Here is a 6,000-nt window from a genome sequence, read left to right as displayed (position 1 = left end):
ACACACACAAATAAATGTAATAAGATATTTTAAAAACACACTACAATTCATTGTAACACTGGAATCTGAGCTGAGGTATTTGGGGCTGCCAGTGTTCACTGGCATTGACCGGGCAGTGTGGCAGCATCTGCAGAGCAGAGAGCACTTGATGGGTGTTCAGGGCTGAGGCTGCAGTGAAGTCACATGATGCACCATGGGAGTGCCACCAGGACACATTGGATTCGATATACATTCGATTTTGAAATGGCTTTTGGCCAATGTGTGTTTTCAACTGGTTCTAGTCCACCCACATTCAGTTATATGGGCCCATGTGGGGCTGCCATGTATGGCTTCAGAAGATGGATGTTGGAGACAGAAACTCTGTGTGACGAGCTCCCAAGTCAGGAGCCTAATAGTGCAAGATGAGGCAGGAGTGGGGAAAGGCAGTTTGCTCAGGACTTTGCAGAGTTAAAGATTTTGCATTTCATACTGTTCGAGACTCCCCTTCCCCACCCCATCCTGTGCATCAGAACTTGTGATGGATCTCAGGAGGGGAGTGACGTAGGTCATATTAAGTATTTAAAGTCTCTCTTTTAAAATGCTGCTTAAGATGGAAGGTGGTGGCTCACTCCTTTAATCCCAGCATTCTGGAGGCAGAGCAGGTGACTTTCTGAATTTGAGGCCTAATCCACAGAGCATGTTTCAGGGTAGCTAGAGCTATACAGAAAAAGCTTGTATTGAAAAACCAACCAACCGGGGGCTGGAGAGATGGCTCAGGTGTTAAGAGTACTATCTATTCTTCCAGAGGTCCTGAGTTCAATTCCCAGCAACTACATGGTGGCTCACAAGCATTTGTGGTGAGATCTGGTGCCGTCTTCTGGCCTGCAGGCATCCGCGTGGTCAGAACACTGTATATGTAATAAATAAATAACCAACCAACCAAATATACAAATAAATAAGTGCTGGATGAACAGAGGAAGACAGCAGCGTTGACTTCCTCCTGCCGTCCCTCCAGGGGCCAGTCTTCTCTACCCGAGGCTTCAGCACAGCCCTCAGGCTCCCTCTCTCCCATGGCCTCCCTGTGTGGTGAGCAGTGAGACCTGTGTGTAAGCCAGTAATTAGCTTTTAATTAGAAAAGCACGGCTTTGCTTCCGTGAAGGGACAAATACCTTTAAAAATTGAATTACGCTAATTGAGTAAATCTCTTACCAGATAGTTCTGAAAATTCTAGTTCTTTCATTATGAACCCCATCGAGCAAAGCTGTGTGGAAATGCTCATTTGATGCAGCAGCTGCTGGAGTACCATTTGCTATCCAGTTGTTATATCCTGAATGATGGCCTGGTTCTGAGTGGTACAGGGTTCCTTGGATGCCCCAGGCCTCCCTGTGGGTGCTATCAAAGTGTAGCTAGGCAACCTGCAGCACCTTCAGATGTCTTGAACCAGAATGTCGGAGTTGGAGGCAGGGCTAGAACAGAGCCAGGAAATCTTGTAAAAATGCTCCAGGAAATTCTCCAGGTACCCTGAAGAGCTCAGGAGGCAACTGAGAATGTCTGTCCTATCAGCTAGTCGTGTAGAGGGTTCCTAGACAAGCTGTCATACCCTGAAGTATCTATTTACTGGATATATGGTTAGGGAGCAATCAGAGGAAACCAGGCATTTCATAGAGATTGGGAATGGTTGGCAGTCTCTGTCCTCCTGAGTTTAAGATAAAGAAAAAAGAAATTTATTTATTTATTATTATATTTACAGGGCTCTGCCTGCATGCACATCTGCAGGCCAGAAGAGGGCATCAGATCACATTATAGATGGCTATGAGTCACCAAGTGGTTGCTGGGACTTGGTCTCAGAACCTCTGGAAGAGTAGTCAGTGCTCTTAACCTTTGAGTCATCTCTCCAGCCCTGAAAAGATCTATTTATTTATTATTTATACAGCATTCTGGCTGCATGTGTGCCTGCATACCAGAAGAGGGCACAGGATCTCATTATAGATGGTTATGAGCCACCATGTGGTTGCTGGGAATTAAATACTGTCCCAAGAGACTCTGGGGGTGGGGACACGGTCAAAGTGCTTGGAGGAGAACAGTGGAAAGGTTGAGTCTGTTCACCGTGACTGAAGCTTTTCACCCTAGAACATTTCTGTCATCAAATCCCTTTTACTGAAGCCTGTCGGGGCTGGGTTTCCTATTATGACCAGAGGCTTGCTGATTTTGGCTATCAGGACAGTGTTAGTAGCCTGCTTGATCATTTATTTCATATGATGTTCAAATTCACATGCCCTCCACTTATGATGTGGTTAGGTTCCCATAATGTTATTGAGAAGTGAGAATCTGAAGCCCCAAATGCGATGAATCCACCCAGTCACAAGAATATCCCGGCTTAGACACAGCACAGGGCAGAGAGTTGTTTTTCTCCAGCACGGTGGAGCCGGCTATGAGCTGTGGTTGCCACTGGCCAGCCTGGTGACAGAGCGTTCCACTGCACTTACACCAGACCCAGGAAGAGGAGCCATCATTAGACAGAGGACTGTCTGTATTAGCATTAGGATTTGTGTTTGAAAATTAAGTATTTAAAAATCCACGTTTAAATCGTCAGGAGCTGGTGAGGTAGCTCAGTGTGTAAAGGTGCCCGAAGCCAAGATGGATGACCTGAATCCAGTCCCTAGGACCCACACGGTGGAAAGGGATAACTGACTCCCACACCTGTTCTCTGACCTCTGGTTGCCAAGACGTTTCTGTCAGTGCTTGCCTATGTGCCTATGTTGTACCTCAAGACTTTACCACAGCCTTGGTTCCGAGTGTGCAGTTGTGGGCACACAGATGCACACACACGCTCACACACACACACGTGAATAAATAAAGGCAATAAATTTAAAATCATCAATGAAACAAAAACGATATTTTTCAAGTACAAGTGTCTCTAAACATGTTATATAGCACTATTCAAAATATTAATTAGAATATTCTCACTAAACAAGCATTAGCCTCGTATCATTCTGATGCAAGGCATTGCATGGGGCCAGCCCTGCTGCTTCATCTCCGTGAATTATATTTAGCACTTTCCAGCCTTGACAATGGTGTGCAACTAAGTTTGACAGAGTTAGAGCCAGATTTCAGACCTTGGATTCCTATTTTAATTCTCTTTGCATTTTCTTGGCATTCAGGCCATTTAATTTATTTATGTGTGTTTGTATTTGAGCATGGTGTGGTGTGGTGGTGGTGGTGGTGGGGTGTGTGTATGTGTGTGTGTGTGTGTGTGAGTAAATGCAAGCATGCATGCTGTAGATGTGGGAAGAGGAGGGGAGGTCAGAGGTCAACACTGGGTGTCTCCCTTAGTTGTCCTTCATCTAGTATTTTGAGACAGGGTCTCACTGAACTGGAGATCACTGATTCAGCAAGATGCCAGCCTCATCCTGTCTCTGCTTTCCCAGCATTAGAATTCCACAGGTTCTGGGGGATCAAATTCAGGACTTCAGGCTTTTATGGCAAGAAATTTACCAACACAGCCACCCTAACCTCAGCAGCCAAAGTTAGGCCATTCAAAAATTATTATTATTTTCTTTAGTTTACAAAATAGCAGGTAAATTTAAGTCAGTTTTACTTAAAAGGGAAAACCTTCCTTCTTTCTATCTGCTTATCCTTCCTTCTTTCTTTCTTCCTGTTAATTTTTTTTTTTTTTTGGTACTGGGGATTGAAGCTAGGGCCTAACATGTACTAAGCAACCCCTGTTCCACTAACCTTCATCCTCAGCTGTTTTTGTAGTTTTTATTTTGAGGGTCTCACAAAGTTACATGGGCTGGTTGTGAGCTTGCCCCATAACCCAGGCAGCTCTTCAGTTTAACGAGCCTCCTACCTTCAGCCACGGCCAGCCGGGCAGCCTGCCATTTTCTCATGTCAGTACTACAGGGAATTCTGCCAGCTCCTCGCTTAGGCGCTTCTATAACTCAGGCAGAGCCTACCAGCTGCTTATGAGGCTGTTTTGGCACATCTGTTTTAGACTTAGATAAAACTAAGGCTCAAGTGTCTCTTTCACTAGCACAGGGCAGGAGGCATATCAGGCAGTGGCTTGCTTTTAAAGGGATGCGACTTTTAGGATGCATATGTGCCCACACATATATACATGTGAATGAGTGTACATGTGTGTGAGCAAGTCCTTGTGTGTCAGTATGCACTGTGTTTCCCAAGGCATTGGTGGGGAGAAACAAAAGCCTTTTATCCCAGAGAAGAGAAAAGTAAAAATGGAAGCAATGTTTCCTTTCCTGTCCCTGCTTGCTCACAGAGGATGCTAACATGAGCAAGTGGTGGGTTTTAGGACCAGATCTAAGAACTGCTCCCGGCTGCTGTTGTCAGGAAGAAGTGCAAGGCCAGGCACAGTGGTCAGCTGTTCCAGGTTCACAGGAACAGTCCTTGTCCTAAGAAGGGCTGATTCAGTTGACATAGAGGATCTGTCTGAATCCATCATGGGGTGACTGAGGTTAGCAGCAAATCACAGCACTCTGGATCTTTCCATGCAGCAAGTACATAGGGTGGGTGTTATTGTGTGGCCCGGGGCTTGCCAGAGTGTGTACAATCAGGGGTTGACAGGAGCCATTTGCCTGGGCCTCACACTCACTGAGGGCTTCAGATGTGGGCTCTTGATATTATCCCCAAATGAGGTTACATGTGCAGTCCGAGAGATAAGCTGACAAGACGTGGAGGAAAAGGCATTCATCATTCGGCTCTAAGTACATTGCATTACCAAAGTGTGCCGCCTGCAGTGTTCTAGGAATTAATAGTTCATAAGTCCTATAATATTTTGTAGATAGCACAATTATATGGCGTTTAAGACATAAAATGATAATTTGTTAAATGTAAACATTTCAGACAGACACACATTTTGGAGCTTGGTGCTAGAAAATTCTCATCCATGAACATTTTGCAGACCCAAATTGTACATGGTTGGGAGCGGGGGGACTCTGGTCACCACCGAGGACCCCCGGGTGTGGAATTCATGTCAGTCACTGAGGATGGTTAAGTGATATGAGAGCCTGTGAGCCTTGTGGGCTGTGTATGTGTGCATGTTAGCATTTGGATGTATAAAAGTACAAGTTTGTATGCTGCTGGGAGACCAGGGTGCAAGCATCCTTAGCTTGTGAGGACTGAGGGTGGGCAGCAGCAGGGGTTGGGGTTGGAGTGGAGGGAGCTGCTGTCTGACTGCTGCAAGCCTAAGACGTCAGGGGCATAACTTGATTTGGCGATTTGGCCCGAATAACCCTCTCAAAATAGAAAAATCAAGGACCCAGCATGGAGGCAGCCTGTCTGGGCTCAGGCTGGTAATGAGGACTAACAAGAGTTGATGGAGCCTGGGAGCGATGGGCTGAGATGGCCCCAAGCTGCCTGGCACCCCAAGCCCTGCAGTCATCAAGTGCTGCCCAGCCTGGCCTAATGCTATCACCCATGGAGATTTTCAGTGATATGTACCCAGAGAAAGGGACAGGGCACCTCTGCCAGCTCCAGTGGAAGAGCAGGACCCTGATAGCATGCTGCTTTTGCCCGCCAATAAGTTTGGGTTCCCTTCCTCTTTCTACAAGTTACTCGGCCAAATGCCCATAGAACAGAGGGTCTTACTTGTTCTTTTAAAATGTATTAAAAATATTTATATAATCTTACTCATGTTCTTTTTAGGAAACTAGGAAATACAGATTGTCAGAAAGGAAGCCACCTTAACTAGAATCATGGCTGTACACCGAAACTTGCCAGGCAAGGGGTGGGGTAGGGTCTGAAGTCAGCCTACAGAGAGCACCATTAGTGGGGCAATTCTTCAGGAGCGTGCCACACTGGGGGCAGACTCGCCATCTTCCACCCCCAGACACATCAGCCGACTTCCTATGGGTTGGACAAGACCACAGTCTTGCTGATTGAGTTCTAGAAGGAATCAGTTGACTTGTGTGTAGGGTGACAGTGTGTATGAGAAACACACTCCCTGAAATATGAGCATCAGACTGAGCAGGGGAGGAGCCTCCCAATTTGGAAGGCAAATTGGAA

This window comes from Acomys russatus, chromosome 7 (genome assembly GCF_903995435.1).
Source record: "Acomys russatus chromosome 7, mAcoRus1.1, whole genome shotgun sequence".
Lineage (NCBI taxonomy): Eukaryota > Metazoa > Chordata > Mammalia > Rodentia > Muridae > Acomys > Acomys russatus.
Note: the sequence above shows the minus strand (reverse complement) of the source record.